At 36.0% G+C, this 21,918-nt stretch overlaps 1 protein-coding gene across 1 annotated transcript in view; it reads right to left on the minus strand.

Annotated features, from left to right (window-relative positions):
- Nucleotides 1–14,256: 14,256 nt before the first annotated feature.
- Nucleotides 14,257–21,918, minus strand: part of kcna4 (potassium voltage-gated channel, shaker-related subfamily, member 4) — a 64,881-nt gene continuing 57,219 nt past the window's right edge. Inside the window, exon 2 of the mRNA XM_056461614.1 lies at nucleotides 14,257–16,259. The gene's annotated coding sequence lies outside the window, so the exon portion shown is untranslated. The remainder of the gene's footprint in view (nucleotides 16,260–21,918) is intronic.

A 21,918-nucleotide genomic window follows, 5' to 3' on the forward strand; every position in this document is an offset into this window, starting at 1 on the left:
TCATGAACCGTTGTGCTTTTTATTGTCTTATGTTTAAATTAATTAAAGCTTCATACATTTTTATTTAAATGAAAGTGTAAATGGGATGAGCCTAGACACATTTTAAGGAAGAAAATGTGTGTATATATTTTTTTTCTCAGGGTTTAATCATAGAAATTAAATTTGTATTATAAATTGTATTTGTTACTGAATATATTTACATAGAAAATGGATTGAAATAATATTTCACAATGGACCCTTTTCGCCAATCTGATTTCACCAAGTAGGACATGTTCCTGGATTAACATCTACGTTGATCCTGGAGCATCATTATAATCAGCCAATCAGAATTAAGTGGTAGGTCTACCGTTTATATTAAGTTTATGCTTACGGTTAAGTTTATGCACTTCTACATGATTGTTATCCAACTATTATTGCCCTCTGATTTGGGGAATAATTTACAGTTGTGATTGAGATTATGGGTAGGGAATAGGTATGGATTACATTTTCAAACAAAAATTATGTACCAGGATCAACATAGATGTTAATCCAGGATCACATCGTACTTGGCAAAATCCTGAAGTGCATCAGTTTCACACATTTAAAAAAAAATTTTTAAAGTCATGAAAACATTATTATGGAGTTTTTCTTTTATTATTTAAGCAAATATGAATGTACTTTTTTGTGGTACTCTGCTATTCACAGCTCTCTAATGTTACCCAACTATGATGGCTTCCGCTGCTGAGATACCCTGAAATGTGAAAAGGGTCGCACGTCATGATTTTGCCAAGTACGATGCAATTAGATGATGCAATTTTACCAAGTATGATTATTTGCTCAAATAATAAAAGAAAAACTCCATAATAATGTTTTCACAACTTTCAAAAAAAAACACAAAAATGTATGAAATTGACAATGGCAACCAGAGGTGATAATAATTTCAGATTACACCTTGCATATGCTCTAATTAGTTTTTTGTAATTTCATGCACAGATGATGTAATACAAAGTATAGCTTCATAAATGTACATACTATTTTTTTTTAAATCAATACATTTAAAACTTTCAAGGAATTAATATGTTGATGACAAATAAAAAATATTTTATTGTATTTTATTGATTTTATTGTATTTTTGGTTAGTAGACAAAATGTAAATCTTTAAAATATATAAATATGTGTGCTACTATTTCATTAAACTATAAAAAATTGTAAATAATTGTATTATTAGTGGCTGGGCAATATGCCAAAAATGCAATCTCTGTAATTATTTTCCATATTGAATGATAACGATGTATATTTCAATATACAGTTGGTTAATAATGCTTCCCGATTTAAAAGAGTATCCCAACAATGAAGCCATAAAAATTAGAGGGTCTACTGTCTATTAAATGGCACAACATTTTTTTGGCCAGTAAATTTGCGGTGGCCGAAAATTTATTACATCTCTAATATCAACACACTTTTAGATTATCATTGTTGCACATTTGCTTTGTGATTGGCACTTAGATCAATATAGAGTAAAAAAAGTCCAGATATTATCATTGTTATTGACATAAATGTTATCATGATTTGAAACATCGTTTATCAGCCCTATATATTTAAATACATTGTTATATATTATATGTTTGGTGGGTGTACATAATGTAGCAAATAAAATACAATATAATAATACATTTTTTTAAAATGTATTTACCATTTTATTTAATAATGATTGACATGATGCGGGAATTTGATTCTGATCCCAAAATACTGGTAGTAGGCCCAACCAGCATGATTCAAAAACTCTTTCACATAGTCAGCATAGTTAGTCCAAACAGTCATTGAGCTGTGCAGAATGGATTTCATTCTCATTTGGTCTGAAACTTAATTTGAAACTCTAATCCCTAGTCTTACGCAAACACATGCATACATACACGCATGGCCACCTAGGATGACGAGGGCACTGGCAGGTCAGGGGTGTCACAGCTGAAAATATCAGACCGACTCCTGCTGCTCAGGTTCAGCCCAGGCCCCCAATGACTGGCAGAAGCCTTTGAAAGAGTGTGTGTGTATGTGTCCGTAATGCGTTTGTGCGTCAGTCAGAGGCCTTTCCAAAAGGACCCAGTGCATTGTGTGCTCCGAAAGGTTGAGCGGGCGAATGGAAATATCCATTGTAGATGATTGACAGGGCCTGACACCCTTATATATCACTCTGTAGGAAATATACGTCCCTCCTTTCCCCTCCCCAGTCGAAATCCTCTGGGATAGAGCCGCTTAAGCACAGCGTTTCTGCACGACTGTGTTCATGCACTATTCACAGGCATGAATGTACCATTCAGTCGCTCACAATCAGAATAAATGTAACCAGACACCTATTCGGCTGTGAGAAGAACGCCTCTGCGTATTTAAATATCTGCAGTTAGACTTGAGTAATCTATCATATCAACTTCAGAAACTCAACAAATCCTGGTATTCATGTTTGTAGGCAAGCTTTAGCTGGGAGCCTTTTGCAATAAGCAGTTTACGTTTGATAGTGAAAGAGTGCACCTCAGTTTATATACAGTTGAAGTCAGAATTATTAGCCCCCCTTTGAATTTTCTTTTCTTTTTTAAATATTTCCCAAATGATGTTTAACAAAGCAAGGAAATTTTTACAGTATGTCTGATAATATTTTTTCTTCTGGAGAAAGTCTTATTTGTTTTATTTCGGCTGGAATAAAAGCAGTTTTAAATTTTTTAATAACCATTTTAAGGTCAAAATTATTAGCCCCTTTAAGCTATATTTTTTTCTTGATAGTCTACAGAACAAACTATCGTTATACAATAACTTGCCTAATTACCCTAACCTGCCTAGTTAGCCTAATTACCCCAGTTAAGCCTTTAAATGTCACTTTAAGCTGTATAGAAGTGTCTTGAAAAGAATCTAGTCAAATATTATTTACTGTCATCATGACAAAGATAAAATAAATCAGTTATTAGAAATGAGTTATTAAAACTATTATGTTTAGAAATGTGTTGAAAAAATAAATCTTCTCTCCATTAAAAAGAAATTGTGGAAAAAATAAACAGGGGGGCTAATAATTCTGACTTCATCTGTATATATCTTATTCATACATCCCCCTTTAGTAGATCTACCATGTGACTCTTCTCTTCTCTTCTCTTCTCTTCTCTTCTCTTCTCTTCTCTTCTCTTCTCTTCTCTTCTCTTCTCTTCTCTTCTCTTCTCTTCTCCACTTGTATTTTTGCTCCAGACAATTCACACTGGCAGTTTCCATGACAACAAATAGAAATTTCCCTTCACACCTCATGCGGGTGCATTTCACCGCCAGTGCATCGAAGACAGCGCCCGCCTCCCATGTCACAAACTGTCTGTGCTACGCTCTTGTGCTCCAACCTCCATTTCTTCCCCCCAAAAAAGGCCCTCTCCCCCCACCACTACCCATGTCACTAAGCCTTAGCTCCAAGCTACAGCCCACTAGCTTCTTCAAGGCCTCACGCTGGCCGCGAGGGCACGAGTGTCATATAGAATCACGCTCTCCGGACCTCATTTCCTTATCTCTCGGAGGCTGGTTTGGTATTATGGGTGGGTTAAGATGAGTCCCATGTATGGAGTTATCAGAGCTGAGAATGATGTCAGTAATTGCACAGAGCGGCTGAGGATGTGCTGTGTGCCCGTGGCGGTGTATGTGTGTGTGTGTGTGTGTGTGTGTTTTATGGATGGCTGAGTACGTGCAGTCTTATGTGTTCTGTTCTCTTACAATTCAATCGTTTCTGCATCAACAGTCTTCTCTCTCTCTGCCAGAGCATTACTTCCATTCACTCTGTCATGCTCCTATTCTTGTTCATACATTTTTTTTCTTCTGCACTCTTTCACAATTTTATCTCTTCCTCTCATTCCCGTGGAACTGTCCCTCGACTGTTATTCTGCTCTGTCATCCATTGTCCTACTCATTTATTTGAGTCTTTTTTCACTCTCTGCACCTCTCCCTGTCTCTTATCTTCCTCTCTTTGTTTCTCATAGTCCTGCAGAGCTACCAGACTAGTCTAACATATATTCATAGATGCCGAAGGGACCCATTTCAAAAGAGAGCTTCTGTTGCCAAGGCAGCAGATTTTCTCTCAGCAAATATTACGGTATGTAGTTACAGCACATTTAAGGGTGAAGTAATGTTGTCAGCCCTTTGTATGCCTTGTTGAGAAGTAACTCATAGTGATTGCCATCATCCATCAGCACGCGAAGAACTGGCTCCATTCAAAATCACGAGCTGATCGGGCCACACCCCAGAGGACTGGAATGACAGGAAGTGGAATTTACTGAGGCGTAATTCGGAGGAGGTTCCATTCACAACATTTAAAGTTCAAGGCTTTTAAAACAGCGCTGGTAATATTTGCAAGTTCAATTTCAGTGTAACCAGGGTTTACGCGAGGTCTTAAAAAGTTTTCAATTTACTGAAATATTTAGTTGTACATCTTAAATCTTTTTTAAACAGGTCTTAATTTTCCTTTGTTCATGTAATGCTACCCAGTCTGGCCTAAACCCATACAATTACCAACAATCCATCTCAATAAAACTTTAAACTTTTTATTTAAAAGGTCATTTTTAACTCTATTTATCATAATGGTTTAATTATTGTCCTTACAATAACATTTGTTTAAAAGTGCTCCATGTATTTACTGCTGAGGACACTGACCTGGGGTGCGTTTCCCAAACAACAACAAAATTCGTGGCTGAACTATCAGCTGAACGATGTAGTGATGAGTGTTTGCCAAAACCATAGTTTCTTTGTCGCAGACCCATCATTTAAACCATGTTAGTTATAACATAAAAGGTCCATAATGATGCTTTAAACGGGGTGGAGTAACAACTTCTTTAGAGAAAAACCCCATCATTTTTTGCCCAAATTTAATTGTTTCACACGTGCACGCTTAAAAAAAAAATCCTATATAAGTTTTAGTAAAAACATGCACTGGCTTTTCATATTAATTTATATATGTTAACGGCACAAATAGGGCCTATGTTTCCTTTACAAATATTAATGAGAATATTTTATATTCTATTCTAAAACATAAAACCACCTGGCTAATGTATTGGAATCTCATATATAAATCATATAAATCCTTAGACTAATGGTTGTAATTTACAGTAGGCCATTTATTAAGAAAAGAACAAAAAGCCTACTAAATAATAATAATAATTATTATTATTATTACTATTAACATTATTTATTATTATTGTTATTAGTATTATTAAGTAGGATAATGCTTATTTTTTACAATTACTTTAAATTACAATTAAAAATGTAAAATTTTTACAAGTACTTTTACAATTTGGCACATACAAACCACTGCAGAAATGTTCTAAGCAACAGGCCCATGTCATATAGGCCTACAGTACAGATACATTTCTTAATAAATAACCTACTATAAACTGAAAGCATTAATGTATGCTATACATTTTTGTTTTCACAAGCTTTGGAGACGTAACGTAAATTCTGCTTTTAAATAATAGGTCACCTATAACTTTCGTCATGAGCCAAGGCTGTGTTCAAAATGGCATAAATATTTTCAAAGTGCACTATGAAGTGAACGCAATTGTCAATATGAAGATCGCTAAAACTGAACTGTAAAAAATACTTTGAAAGTAAATTACATGTAAGAGAGATGACTAATGTTTTTTAATCATTTTAAGTTTGAATGTTGGAATGTTCTAAATGAATAGGGCAGAGGGTTGATAACTGGAAATATAACACAACCAGGAACTATGCATCTAACTTCAGCTCGAGAGGTGTAGTTGCAAACGTACAAGATTTCGACGCAGTTTGCGAATGTTCGTTGGATCGATGGATTTGGGAAAGGCCAAATCAATAAACTATGTTTGTAACGACGGAACATTCAACCTTACTTGGCTAATAATGGCTTTCGGAAACGCACCCCTGGACAGATTGTTTTGCATAGATTTAGTTTATTATAGTTTTTAAAACTTTTAAAACATTTGTTCATTTTTTTTTTTTTTTTACAGAAAGTTTATGTTGGAAAAAAAAGAGCTTGCTTGTTTTTACACAATATTTAAAATATTTTTCTAAGAAATATCTAAAATATATCTATAAAATATTTTATTATTAATTTATTATTGTATTATTAAATGCATTAAATTATAATATTTTTTTATAGGGAAAATAAAAATCTTTTCTATCTGGGCCATTTAAAAAAATCCTTAGTGTTTAGCTCTTTATGAGTCTAAAGTTTCATTCATAACAGTCTTAAAAATGTCTTAAGTCTTAAATTTAACTTAGTGAAACCTGCAGAAACCCTCGTAATTCTGTTTGCAGTTCTGCATCCTGTTTACTGCAGGAATTTAAATTGGATTAACTGTACTGGAGCGTGTTGGCACGTGAACAAGGGACGAACTTTGACATTACACAAAAAGGCAACCATAAAGCCGCGATCTTTGAACTCAACCTTCACAAAAGACAAATGGAAGTTAGTGTTGCAAACACTGGGCAAATATTCAAAGCTTTCCAATTAAAAGATATGCATCACGTTGATCATTTAAGAGTTGCAGATCCTGACAAGTGTGTCATTTATTATGCACACATCTCATAAATGATGTTAAAAAACACAATTGAGCTCCTGCTCAGTTGCTGTCCGAAGGGGGAAAATAATTTGTCTAAATCTTCCTCGGCCCATGACCGGCAATCATTTTTGGGCAAATCAAAATTTTGATTACCACTTGATTGCTTTAATTGGTTGAGAATCAAACGCCGCCTGGAGAGGCCCTGGGAAAAGAGCTGGTAATTAGGATACAGACTCGTGATGAGGACGAGGGCACGATAGCATAGCAGGAGAGAGATTGGACATTATCTGAGGACGAATTGGGGGAACCTAAGAATGGGGGAGATTAGGCTGAAAAGCCAGAACAACCAAGGGTACGGCGCAGAGAGAGTCAGGTTAAAGGAAACTGTTGGAGCGTAAAATGGTGTAGAATTTCTATGGACAGTAACAGGCCAGGCATTATGTTTCCAGCAGTGTTAGGGATAAGACTAGCCGCTTACTGCCACGTTCCCTGGTAGTGTGAATGCCACAGAATGCCCACCATGTGCTTGGCTATTGTTCTGTGTCAGGTTTAATGTTACACCTTTGAGTGATGTGGCCTATTCCTGGAAGACAGCCACAAGCCCTGAGTCAAAGCCAGCAAGATTGACTCCAAACCAAATATAATGCTACTCCGCACAGGACATTCATGGCCTGTTTCATTCAATGACCTTGCATGAGGATGATGCATATGGGATCGTGCTTCTCAGACCAAACACAACGAGCTCATTGGCAAGCCAGTCAACATAAATGAGTGTATGCACCCTGACTGTTCCGGCCAATGGTAACAAACATGCTCGGACACAGCTAATGCGAATGTGACAGCTGACATTCCACATCTGAAACATTACGTAAGCGTGCTGAAGCACACATGCAGAGTGGAAGCAAAGACGGGAGGACCTCTCCGATTGTTCCGGGTCCTCTGGCAAGTTCACCCCGTTTTTCAGACAGCAATGATGGGCGCCAGTCTATAAATATCAGCACCCCAGCGCTGATTTACACCCTGTGGCCGTAGCCCAGAGTCCACAGGCACTGACCTTCAAGGCGGAATGCAAACACACAAAGACAAATCTGTCCCTTTCCATGTCAGCTTCAGTACAGTTTACAGTAAATAAAAAAGCCTACAGAGAGCGGGACGATCTATAATTAAAGTAGAAAGGTCACCTGTACCCTAGTACCTGTTGACTCTTGTCCTCTAGCCACTGGTGACTTTTCCCTGAAGTCAAACAACAGCGAGAGATAAGACTGGCACTAATTAACACCTCATTTATTTGGTGCACTGGTGTGGACAAGTGAATGTGCGTAAAAGAGGAAGGACCGCATCAGCATTCAAGTGTTATTGTGTTTACATCGCCGCGTTTGAGCGTATGCGTGTGACCCCTGGATAGAGCGCAGCGGTGCTATTTTCTTTGCAGGGTGTGAGCTCGGGCACATTGTCTTTAGTGTGAGTTCGGCTACCGTGTCTGGAGCAAATCCAAGAGTCTAGTAATTGCTCCATGCAGCTACTATGTTAAATATTTAAAGGCTGCCATAGATGAATGACTGGAGGATCAGGTGTCAAAAACAAGTCTGTAGGCCCTCGCAAGCAGAAAATGTCCCGTAATGGCAAAACTCTTTTTCTTGCTTTAATTGGAGACACCCTGAACACATGGCGAGGGACTCAAGTTACACCAACTGTCACACACAAATGGAGATTTGAGTCTCAGAAGTAGAGAAGGATGAGCGCTAACATAATGAAGAGTTGGATTACCAAATTGACTCATTGAAAAATGCGCACACACAGAAGAAAGATAAGAAAATGGCCTTCTTTGTTTTTATTTAATATATTATGTTTTGTTTTTTTTAAATTTTCAACATTGCACATAAGTTCATTTCCATCACATCTCATATTGCTGCCTACAAAATGATATGCATGTAGAAAAATCCAGAAGGTTGATGAATTAACCCCCTCGAAATAAAAATCAACTAAAAGAAAGTAATGATACAGGGTCTCCAATATACAAAAAAAGTAATAAATAACACAAATACATCGTCAATCAGGATGCAAGTTTTCAAAACCAAAGCATCATGCAGAAAGAAAGGGCAAGCCCATCCAAAACTCACATGAATAGAGGAACATCTGATTATGTATTTACTTTTTTGAAGGGAGGGTGATTCTATACACTTTCCTGCCGTCCGCATTGTTCACGGTTTGAACACAGACTCGCCGAGCGCATCTCCCTCTGCATGCTTGTTAGGAGGCACAAAAGCTGACCCAACACACACCAACACACCTCTCATCGAAGTGGAAATTCCACCTGTGATCACCAAAATGATCCAATATTAGATTCATATTTCTGCCATGCTGTATGATTGACGCTGGAAGTAAGGTGATCTGGTAATTGAATAAGATCAATATTCTTCTCTGGTTTTGGTTACTGTGTGGGAGCAGTGGGAGCAGTCAAGCATTACGTAGGTAACTCTGCCCTTTACGACACATTACACAATTGGAAAAAATGCCTGATCGTGATTCTGAGAAACATATCTAAGGGTTGTGACACACCAAGCTGACAGTCGGCCTTGTGAGTTTGGCCAATTCCTGAATTTGATGACAGCAAACTAATAATTCGAGACGCACAAATGCAAGGCTGACCTAATGTTTCATTATCACACCTGAGCATTCCGATATGCAAGCAAAACCAATGTCATATCGACACGTGACAACTGGAATGAAGAAAGTGATTACGCTTTTCACATTTGTAGTCATAGTTTTGTTGACACTTGGAATGAGCAATATAGACTATTAATACCTACTTATGAGTTATTTCCTTACATGTACAAGTTAGTTGGTAGGTAAAATAAACAAGTTCAATTATACCTTGTCAAAGCATCAACAACCATGGCAGCCAGTTAACTGGGTGTATTTGAGACTATGTATGCAAACATCAGATATCCAATGCCTTTCATAAAAAAATGTGATCTTTGCGCAGTAAAACTTTGCAAATCAATGCATAGTGTACTTAAAGGTGCAGTAGGTGGTTGTCTTCAGAATTTATTTATTTTTTGTTGTGCTGGTTAAAAGTCTCTTCACAGTCCAATAGTAATGATTAAAGTAAATGATCTAAATGTGTTTATTTGCATTTTTATAGTCTGGGTAAGACATAAGACTAAAAAATGTTCTTCTTATTAAAAATGGTCAGGCCAATAATTCCCATAATTCTGATAAGTAGCCCAAACTGTCTGTCAACAAATGTAGATTTGTACATCTGCGCATCTCTTCACGCAGATCCACTGTTTGCACGTGCACGAGTGACAGCGGTAAAAACAAATGCTGAATCAAAAGTTTTTAAATTCCTGAATCAATATTGGAGTTACTTTTGCACACCGGAGGAAGGACGACTCCATGGCTGAATTATTTCTTTTAGACAGGTAATGTTCTGTTTTAAAAGTATTTTAGTCACGCAAAGCTGATGTACATTTTGTTGTTTTATGAATGGGTTATATGCACAGAAGTGTAGTTCAGCCACTGAAATATTCCGGCGATAGATTGATGTGACTATTTTCAGTTTCATAAGGGACTGTAAAAGCATCAATAATGTAGACATTATTGAACATCAGTAAAAACATCAGTAAATAGCGCTTTTCCACCTAGCCTGCTTTACTGAGGGGATGTTGGTTTTATATTCACATTGGTTCATTTTTGAACAATGACAACCTGTGACGCGCTCCCTATACTGTTTACCATGTTACTTTAAATATTCAGTCTGAAATAGCATGTAAGTATGGCTTAGTAATAAGTGTAATTTCTGCATGCTGCCGGCCAACTACTAAGCATACAGTAGTCGCTTTAGGTCAAAGCGCGTGAGAGAGTGAGACCAGCAATACTTTCATGCACATTATGACAAGTTTTGCTTGCTACACAACTGATAACGTGGTAGATTTTACAGTTTTTGTTCAGAATTGTAGTTTTATAAAGTAATATAAAGTTTTCTAACTGGCGAACGACATGATCTAATGGGTTGTCTACTGTCATCGTTAAGGTGTGCGTTCATGATGTCATGAAACGTGGCTTTGGATGGCAGAGGTTGGACTGTGTTTCAAAGATATTACGCTAACCGGTTAGCATTTTGGCAGATCACCTACTGCACCTTTAAGAAACAAGATGGAAACAAAATTGCCACCTTTACTCAATCAAACTGTGTTAACGCTCAAATGTGATGTTTTATTTTTAAATGCTTGACTCTGATTGTCTTCTGCATTCAGCTATAATGTGGTGTGTGTTTCTGCGCAATTTTCAAGCACAATGTAGTCGCGTAAGGTGACAACAAAGTTGGCTTTCATTGCTGCAAGTTCTTTAATGTTAGCTTGGTGTGTCACATCCTTAAGCTCAATAAAATCCAGCAGACAGTCACTTGTACACAAAGTACAATCTTTTCCAATCTGAAATGAAGGCTAGAACAATTTATAAAATTGTTTATACATCAAGTATCACATTGGTGTACTAAGATTTTCTTTCTATGATTGCTATACTTTTGCACTTCTAAGGATTCTCTTCATTTTGAGTCAGTATCTTGCACACAGTAGCTGAGACGTTTTATTTTGCAATCAAATAGAGTTTTGTTCCTTTAAATACTGCATATACATCAGCCTATAAATAACATATAAATATTTGTGATTATTTAGTGTATTTCCCCAGTTTTTTTAACTTTTAGATCATCTTTGCCATCATCTAATGCTTGATATTTAAAAACACTAATCCAATAACACTGTTTAGTGTCACCTTTAACCAATCTCACAATGAATATCCTCTACATTATACTGCTGTGATGCCTAAATTCATATTGTTGTTGTTGTTTTTTTTAATCATTAAGACAATATAGCAAATAATTTTAACATGAGCCATTAATTTTCTATCAGCCATAATATGAAAATAATTATTGGTATCATTTTATTAACAGTGTATCCCTAACAGCATTCAAACTTCTCATCTTGTAAATCTCTCCATTGCATTACGTATTCAGGAGAGAGCCACCCAGCAAAAGCAATATGAAGAAAATAATCGATCAACTCAATGAGAGGATGTGCTGATATGATCTATCTCGTTTAGCAGGTAATTCTCCTTTCTTTTTTTTTTCAGAGGGCAAAGCTTCCTCTTCCTCCATAGCCAGCTGACCAGTCAGCACTGGCAGAGCATCTCCATGGTAACAAAGTCTCCTCACGGTTGGCTGGTAATTCTTGGCTGTTGACTCAGTGTGTAATGAAAGAGCCATGCGCATCGCATCGTGGATGTTAAGGAATTCTTTTGTTCTCGAATGTAAACCATTCCCATCCACTGCGCGGAGCACGGAGCGACATGTCATAGTGACATCATAGTAGCACTAACACATATTTACATATTAAAGTCACATGCAGATCTACAACATGTGACGAAACGCTCCATGTTTAGTTGCTTCATGGCGCTGATCCACCTGATGATCTCGGCTTCAGTTTTTATGAAAAGCACTCAGCAAGTGGTCCTCTGCTAGAGAGTCCAGTCAACTAACTAACACACACGCTAAAAAAAGAGAGAGAGAGCTGAGGAGAGAGAGTCTGCAACCGGCAGGAAGGACTTCCACGAGGTGCACAAAACCATTAGGAATCGAGAGAACAAGAGAAATCCAGGGCCCGGGACTCGAGAAGGCTAACAGTCAAAAAAGTAGATCTGCCTAACATGACGCGTGACCTTGAGGACACAATAAAATAGACATCTGCTTATGTACATACGTCGTGTTTCGTGTGCATCTATTTTCACTAGGTCTAAATCTCTTCAGGAAATAAAAAGGTCCAAACATAGAACATAGAGACTTTTCAGGGTTCGACTTTGGTTATATAATATTCAAGGCTAGATTTAAAAAAATAGATAGTACACTTCCATAGAACTTTGCATACAGATTACTTGAATGTATTTCCATGACAACGAAGCAGCTGGTTCATTCTAGAAATCGGTTTTGTGTTTATATTCTATAAGGTCTGACCACGTTGATCCTAAACGTCGCACATATCGCCTATTCGGAGGGGTTCAGACAGGACAGACACGTAGAAAGAGAGGTACACAGAGCTGTGTGCATAAGCCTGCATGCTTGGTTGCATGTCAGATAGGCAGGGAAGGAGAGCCAAAGACAAAGAACGATAAAGGAGTGGGAGATGAAAAGAGAGACAGAGGCAAGGAGGATTGCGGGGCAGTCATTTCATATCGTCTCTTTCTGCTGTTGTGTCTCCCAACAGAGTGAAAGAGAGAGAGAGAGAATGTTAGCTAACTGGGAATATGACTTGCAGATCGCTTTATATGTGGCTTTAATTTTATGCTGTCGGTGTGTGGCACTGTAATTTGCAGTCTTCACTTTGAGAGCACTGTTTATAGAGGGCGAATTGAACTGCAGTACCAAAATTCCCAGTTCACAACAGCAGAGCGTTGCTATTCGTTTTCTGACAAACTGATGGCGAATATTTTTCAAACAAACTCAGTAGTGGGTCATCACTGATATTTAAAGTGGATGCAGGCAGAGAGAAGCAGTCTCAGCTTGCCATCTGAGCACTGGGCATCAGTCCAGTAATGCACCAACTCAAATGAATAACCAGCTGTCCACCAAACGTGATGGCACCCACAATTGAGCGTTCATTATTTGTCTGCACCTTAGAGACCAGCAAGGTCACAAAACTAGGTGCGTTATTAAAATGACTCTTACTGAAGTACTCTTGTGTGTGTTAAAGGAATAGTTCTCTCAAAAGACATTATTTACTGACCATCTTGTTGTTCAAAACCTGGATGACTTTCTTTCTTCTGTGGAAGACAACAAAAATATATTTTGAAGAATGTTTTTCTACATTAGGCCACATTGGGATGTTTACATGAACTGTCATTATTCTAAATCATCATCATTTGACTCAATTCGAATTATTTAATTTTAGGTTCTGACAGTTCTGTCAGTGCTGGGGTACATTTCGGAAATCTATTGTTAGCCAACTAAGGTTGCAAGTTCCATCGTTACATAGTTAATTGATTTTGTGTTTCCCAAATCCATCATTCCAATGAACATTCGCAAACTGTGTCGTGATCTTGTACGTTTGCAGCTACACTTCTAGAGCTGTAGTTAGAGGCAGAGTTATTGGCTGTGTTCTATTCCCAGTTATCCTCCCCAAGCCCTATTCATTTAGAACATTCCAACATTTAAACTCGGAATGATTTTAAAAACAAACAAACATTAAAGCTATCTCTCTTATGTGTAAAGTATTTTTTACTGTTCAGTTTGAGCGATCTTCATATTGACAATTTCGCTCCCTTTGTTATGCACTTTGAAATCGTTTATGACAAAAGCTTTAGGTGACCTATGGAAAGCAGAATCAAAGCTTGTGAAAACAAAAAAATATATAGGTTGATGGTGTTAATGGTTTTAAGTTATAGTAGCCTAGGGTATTTATTAAGAAATGTACATGTACTGTATATGACATGGGCTTTTAGGCTAGAACATTTCTGCTGTGGTTTGTGTCAAAGTTGTAAAAATTGACATAAAAAAACAATAGACTACTTAAAATAAAAAAAAAAAAAAAAAAAAAAAAAAAAAAAAAAAAAAAAAAAATATATATATATATATATATATATATATATATATATATATATATATATATATATATATATATAATTTTTACGTTTCTAATAAATAGCATACTATAAATTAAAACCATTATTGTGATGATTTATATATGAGATTAGAATATATGTTGGCTTTTTGAAAGTGGTTTTATGTTTTAGAATAGAATATTCTCAAAAATATTTGTAAAGGAACCACTGGGCCTATATGTACATATAATTCAATTAATATGGAAAACGAGTGCATGTTTTTACTAAAACTAATATTGGATTTTTTTGTTGTAGATGTGTGCGTGTAAAACTATTTGCACAAAAAGGTTATGGGGATTTTATGAGGTTTTTACTCCACCCCATTTAGAGCATCATTATGGTTGTTTTACGCTATAATTAACGGGGTTTTAACGATGGATCTGCGACAGAGAAACTACAGTTTTGGGGAACACTCGTCAACAGTCGCTCTTTTCACAAATGATGCAACGTGCTTTTGTACTTCAGCCACAAGTTATGTGGTTGTTTGGGAAAAGCACCACAGGACAGCAAAAGTGTATTTACTGTTACTGTGCTTAAGAACATTTATGGCAATTGGTAAACAAGCTGATTCTTTGCAGTTAATCTTTTAAACTGATTCTCAAATCATACTAAATGATTCGTTCATGAATCGGACTGATCCTTTGCATCTTTTCTCAAATGAACAACTCACTGAACTCACGGTCACAGCAAGTCTCCAGTTACTGATTCAAATTATTGTATCATAAACTTTTATTTTAGTTTTAATTTAAAAAAAAACTATGTTAAAATATTTATGTCCACGCATCTCCCCACTGCTGTAACACATACTGAAATTACAATTTTACAAACAGATTTGTAGGTATAGGAATAGTAGGTATAGGTGTATGTTAGTTTCACTTGTTTACACTAATTATCTTTGATTATCACTAGCTGTGTAAGACAAGTTTTGGCACTTAACACTTTTAAAAAGTTGACGTAAGTCATGAGCTTTAACAATATATTTTCTCTTCCCCTAACCGGTTCATAAGATGTGAAATTGTAATAAACGAGCATGCTTGTATGAGAAAATATTTGAATTCAAGCATTTCTATGCTTATTTGTTCATGTTGATTGGATTATTCAAGGTCCAAACCATCTCTTTCAATTCAATTAAAATTTAATTTAGATTGAGCTGAATAAGATCAATGCCACTGCAGTTTGATCAAGTCATCAGTTAGTTTATAAACTGGGCATAAAAACCAGACTCTTTGCAAAAGAGAGAAAGTCATACATGTTTGGAAAAGCAAATATTGACAGAATGTTCTAATTTTTGGAGAGAACTGTCCTTAAAAACCCTTAAGGTTTTGATGAAATGTATATTGCCACTCTAATCTAAAAGCAGTTTGATTGTTGGAGATTTGAGTGAAAACAATGTGTCTGAGGGGTATGTGATTTGACCCTGCATTCATACAGTAAAAGTGTGACCCGTCCAGACTGACATCATTGAGCACTGCCGCTGAATTTCTCCATTCCAGCTGGCAGTCTTTTGGTTTAGGAAATGAAAAGAGAAAAAACTAGATGGAAGAGGCTGCCACCGACATACAGTAGACTTTCCCTTCACGTATATTTAACAGCTTTCATCAGGCCTACCACCAAACAAACAAAACAAAAAAACATTGAAAGAAACCAATCAAAACAAGTGGCAATATTACACCCAAACAAACATTTCTCTATTATAAGAAAATATTCACATCTGTTGCAAGACACTGATTCACTCATAAAGAGGAAAATGAAAACATGTCAAGCTTTTTTTTTTTTTAAGAAGTCTCCTGCTGCAGGTTCCTCTACATAGAGATGTACTGTGTCTTTAAGGCATTTATTGGGGCGGGTCTTAAACAGTTTGACACCTGGCTTGATGATGGACACCTGTCTTACTGCTCGTTGGAGAGGCTGCAGTGTCCACTCTCAATCTGATGTACACAAGTGGCTTCAGTGACACCTTCTGTGACGGGACCGTCCCGTTCAACTCGCCATCCGATGACAGGCAATCATGGCCATTCCTTTCTGTAGGAGTCCAAAGGCTGACGGAAAAGTCTCTCATAGGCAAGACTCACAACACTGCAACAGAAAGAAAACAACAGCTTTTATCATTTAAATTGTCCGTCATCATCAGATTTTACTCTTATGACTTGGCAGAGCAGCAAATTAAATTGTGAGTGATCTCAATATTTACATTGACAGAGAAGAGCAGTGTCAAGAGGCGTATGATGATTGTTTGGCAGACAATCTCAGACCATTTTAACCTATTAAAAATATATCTTTGCCATTACTTGACAACAAGAAAATCTTAATGGGATTAAGGGTGATTTAAATGTCACTTTAGACGCATTTTCTATGCCACTTCAGCATGTTAAAGTATTTATTCACCCTCAAGTTGTTCCAAACATTTATGAGTTTCTTTTTTTCTGATGAACACAAAAGAAGATATTTTAAAGAATGTTGAAATATGGTAGCCACTGACATACATAGTAGAAAAATAGCTTACTATGGAAGTCAATGTTTACTGGTTTCCAACATTGTTCAACACAAAAGAATGAAAATATTTTTGGGTGCACTATGCTTTTAAGAGTATCATCCCCTTCCCGTAGTGTCCTTCAATGACACAACAATCCAGATTGGTATTTACAGTTGGTATTCAAACCAAAATCATGCTGATTCCCACAAAAACAAAAAGAATGAGAAAAAGCACTTGAGAATGAAAGCATGTTCTTTTCCTCTGTGGAGCTCAAAAGGAGATTTCAGGCAGAATGACAGCATGTTGACTTTCACTGCATGGAAAAGACGCTATGGAAGCATATCAGACTGCTTAACATCTACTTTTGAGCTCCACAGAAGAAAGAAAGTCAATGAGGTTTGGAATGACCTGACGGTGAGACTAGATTTTTAAATTTGTTTATACTATCCCTTAAAGTGATTTACAATACATCTGAATTACCATCAGAATTCAGCCAGAACACTTGCCAGTCTCCTGAAATTAAACATATTTTAACCTTAGAGGCCGGAGTAAAGCAATGCCAGATCAAGACAGCATAAGTCCCTGCAAGACAGCCAATTGACCAGTTTCAATGCTGCATTCGGTAATGTCTAATGTGGCAGTGGTGGCAGAGTAAAGGCCACTGGTTGAAATGCTGGTGGTCGTTTCTGCTCTTCTCATTCTGAGAGGATTTCAGCTGGCCAAAAAAACAGATGAACAATCCAATCTCCAGTGTAGACTGATTGCATCAGAGCAGTGCCAACCCGTCACACTGATCCAGAAACGAAAGCCTTTGCCTGCCAATGGATGGCGACTTTTGTCAGGCCCTTTTGCAAGAAGTATGCTTCTGAGGATTTCTTGCACACAAGATCCTGAAGATACTTACATTTTTCTGCCAATAAATCTGACAGTTTAGTCAATCCTGCATATCGGAATAAGTAAGTTAATTTGACATACATTTGGTATCAGCTCTCTCCCAGCAGGCACAGAACGTCAACATGATGTCAAATTGACGTTGTCGTGGGACGTTGCATTTTGTTTGGAAATGAAAATCGGGTTGACATCCGAACCCAATGTCCAACATCGGACAGATGTTGCATTCTGGTTACTTTCCAACGCATCCTAAAAACAACAAAATATCAACATCTAATGATTGACACGTTATGTGGACGTAACTACTATGACGTCTATCAGACGTTGCCATACCTGATGAATAAATGTTAGTATTTGACATCAATATGACTTTGGTTAAAGATGTTGGCTCAACGTTGGATTTTGATCACTTTCCAACAGAATCTAATATCAACATCATTTCACGTCACTATTGAATGTTAAAATACCATTGTCCTTGGATGCTGGCGACCTAAATCTAACCTAATATTAACGTCTTATAACGTTGTGCATCTGCTAGGCTAATATGTTTTATCTTTAAAAGGTGATGAAATGAAATTATAAAAATATAAGTGTGGGTTCACTAAGATTTTTTTTTTACTTTTTTAAGAAAATCATTTTAATTAGCAAGGATGCGTTACCTTAAGCAAAAGTGCCAGCAGGGACTTTTAAAAAAATATATTTAATTAATCAGCACAGCCATTTGCATAGTCAAAAATAAGAAACATTTTCTGATAAATATATCAACATATATCAAAATGATTACTGCAGGGCCATGCACATGAAAATGATGTAATAACCACACAAAAAATCAGCTGTCGTCACAGAAATTAATTACATGTTAAAATATACTAGATATAATAATTTACTACTGCTTATAATAGATATAATAATAGAAAAATATTATTTTAAAATATTATAATGATTGCAAATCTTTTTATCAGATAAATGCAGGCTTGGAGAACAGAAGATATTTCTAAACTGTAAAAAATAAAAAAGCTCTTTCAAAAATCAGTGCAGTACAATTTAAATGAAAAGTTTAATTATAATTATAAAGTATAAGTCTTTTTTCCACAATCTATTTGAATGATTTAATAATCTCAATAAAACTCTTTAAAACTGAAACTAAGTGTGTTCAGAGTGATGAATTACTGTAATTGTGTGTCATAGCTTGATTAATTCGGCCAGGCAAACATGTCTAAGCTACATGAAATGCCTGTTTGTTTTTCTGATTCTTCTCATACAGCTGAATTCCTAATAGACACTAAAGTAATAAATAAACACTGGCACACTTTTGAACTGGCAAGCTATCAAATGTGTGAGATCTGTTTCTGTGCTGAGAAGTCAAACATATAAAAACATGCATATGGTCTAATCAAACTGTAATATTCTGAGCTGATTCGTGCCACTGGAAACAAGCAAACCCCTCAGAGCCCCTGACTAACATACTCTTTGTGCCTCTGACTTTCTCTGCTCTTTTTCCTCCCTCTGCTTCTAAACGACGTTCATATTTTCCTGGCGCAGGAGAGGTCAAAACATGACTGAATAAGGAATTCTCCAGTAATTGAGTCCAATTTTCCTTTTTCTGAGACATTTCATTCCGTAGCTAATTTTAGCTCTCCTGCACAGTTTTTTATGTTGTGAAGAGGGATCCAACATGAACCACAAATCCCATCAACTCTGTCAAGGATCAGATTTACTGTACGGCTTGGATTAACGGCTACAGTAAAAGTAAAGAGAGAGAACAAATACATTTAGCTTCAGAGTAATTATGAAAATGTTGTCGTATTTACAATAATGGAAGTCACTCTACTTTTTGAAATCAAAATGAAATAATGATATGTCTAATTATTAATCACACACATTAGATGTCTAAGTTTGATTAAGTAGTTTTCCAAAACCATCAACAGTCAACAGAACTATGGTGTTATTTATTTATTTTCTTTGTTTGTTTGAGCCTGTTGATATGTAGTGGAGATTTTTAATAACAGCAATAATCAGCAACAAGTTAGGAATCATTCATTGGTCAATTCATTCAGTCATGTATTCATTCAAGTATAAATTGTCTCTGGTTGAATTCAAAACCGCAGTGTTGGGCAGCTGGAAGTGACACTACTATCTTAACTACGTTTCTCAGTAGCATGCTGCTTTCTAAATCAAATAGCTTTTCAGTAGGAAAGCTATTGTTTTAAGCAAGTAGCGCAGTAGCGTCCACACAAGGTACATTTACTAATCACTGATCATAAAATGATGCCACCGCCATTCACAGAGCTGTGAAGAATATATGTATTGGCAGTAGACAGAACTGACTTGGATTGAAGTTGCTTCTATTAAAAAATGAAAAAACAAGCTTTTTAGCTTAGCTTGCTAAATTTTCAGGGGGTAGCTTTTAGTGTAGTTAAGCTACATTTTAAGTAGAGTAACTAGCTTAGCTCACTACATTTCTAAGTGACTTGCCCAACACTGGAACTGCATAATACTCTTACTATATCTGTTAAAGAAATAGTGCTAGCTTATGATTACTAATTCACCTGCTGAATTTGCATCAAATACACTGATTTATTTAATGACGATGCAAGTATTTGTGAGTAAATCACTGAATCCTTCACTGAACTAATTCAATCTGACAGATGCATTAAGGAATAAAGCAAATCTTTCAAATCTAAGATTGAGTCAAAAAGTCATTCACTCAACCCATCCATTGAAACACAATAGTTGCATTCCAAATGACATACTATACACTTATGCACTTGTACGCTCAACCATGTAGTATATGAATTCAGTGTTGCACCAAATGGAAACCTAAAGTTTTTTTTAACTAATTGGAAATTCAAACTGATTCCCTGGAGTTTAATGATTGCCAAATTGAAAAAAAAAAAAAAAATAGTAATAGTAATTATAATTATCAAATGTAATTAAAATAGTAATTATCATGAGTACAGCCGTATTCACCATCGGGGAGACATAATAATTTACGTGGGAGAATTTTGAATTCACAATCCAATGTAAATAAGGAAATCCAACCTCAGCACCTGATAGCTCCTATGTGAGCAAAAGTGTTCAACATTCCACACTTATTGTTAATGGTTAAATAAGTACGTCATCCAGGTATTTAAAGTGCACTTATATTTAGAATTTTCAGTGTGAATGCACTAATTTATACTACACCATTTATACTAGGGCTGCACGATATTGGAAAAATCTAACATTGCGATTTTTTTATTGATTTATTTTGCAATATATATACATATATACACAGAAACTTCAGAAGCTAATTTTTTCAAATTTATATTATTTCACCCAAATGAAAACCCACCCCTAAACCCCCACAAATTATACTAAAATGTATGAATGTGATGTGTGTGTGTGTGTATATAAACAATTAATTTTGACACCCCTATTGTACAATCACATTCATACATTTTAGTATAGTTTGTGGGGGTTTAGGGGTGGGTTTTCATATGGGTGAAATCATATAAATTTGAAAGAATTAGCTTCTGAAGTTTCTGACAAAATATAAAATAGTTACATTTCCTCATGATATCAGGCTGGATTAATTTAGGAACGAAACTAATTTTGTGAATGAGTCACTAAATCACTAAATAGGCATACCTATCAACATTAGGTTTGAAAATAAGGGAGACCCCTTAAAACACGCACCCAAAACAGTGTCCACTTTCACTCCGCTTCAAATTGCGTGTACAGAATTAGTTTGGGAAACAACGTCTATTTATTACTATAGAGCTATGGTCTATTTATATTTATTTCAAGGTGTTTTGAATGAGTGTCATGCCTAAATAAAATGAAAGCACAGAACAGACTCACATTTAAGAGCAAAAGGCATCCCCTTGTGGTTCGGCAGTATGGTTTGTGTATAGGAATAATCGGGCCTTTATTGTTTATTGCCACCCTTCATAGAATGATTGAAAATACAGGAGAAATACAGGAAAATACTTTTACGGGATGATGATGATTGTATGCTAAACAGGTCAATCAAACTCAATTTATTTATTTTTTTAATTAACCTGATTTTTATGATTTATGAATTAAATAACACCATAATTACTGCAAACTTTCGCTTCAGTTTTGTTTGGAATTTTGTAGAGGCTATATATTTTTTAGAGCTTTTGTAAAGCTATGTATAGTAACTGACATTATTGTATATAAAACAGAAGTTACTCAATATTACTTTGTTCACTGAACTACTGCATAAAACCAACATCACTCTGCACTGTTGATCTGAATAGCAACGGAGCCAATATCAACAACAGCCATGATGATACTCAGAAACAACAGCAATCTTGCAAATCACAAATATAAATCTGCCTATAACACCGATTTTAACACAAGAGA

The sequence above is a fragment of the Danio aesculapii genome, chromosome 7 (assembly GCF_903798145.1).
Source record: "Danio aesculapii chromosome 7, fDanAes4.1, whole genome shotgun sequence".
In the NCBI taxonomy this organism is placed as follows: domain Eukaryota; kingdom Metazoa; phylum Chordata; class Actinopteri; order Cypriniformes; family Danionidae; genus Danio; species Danio aesculapii.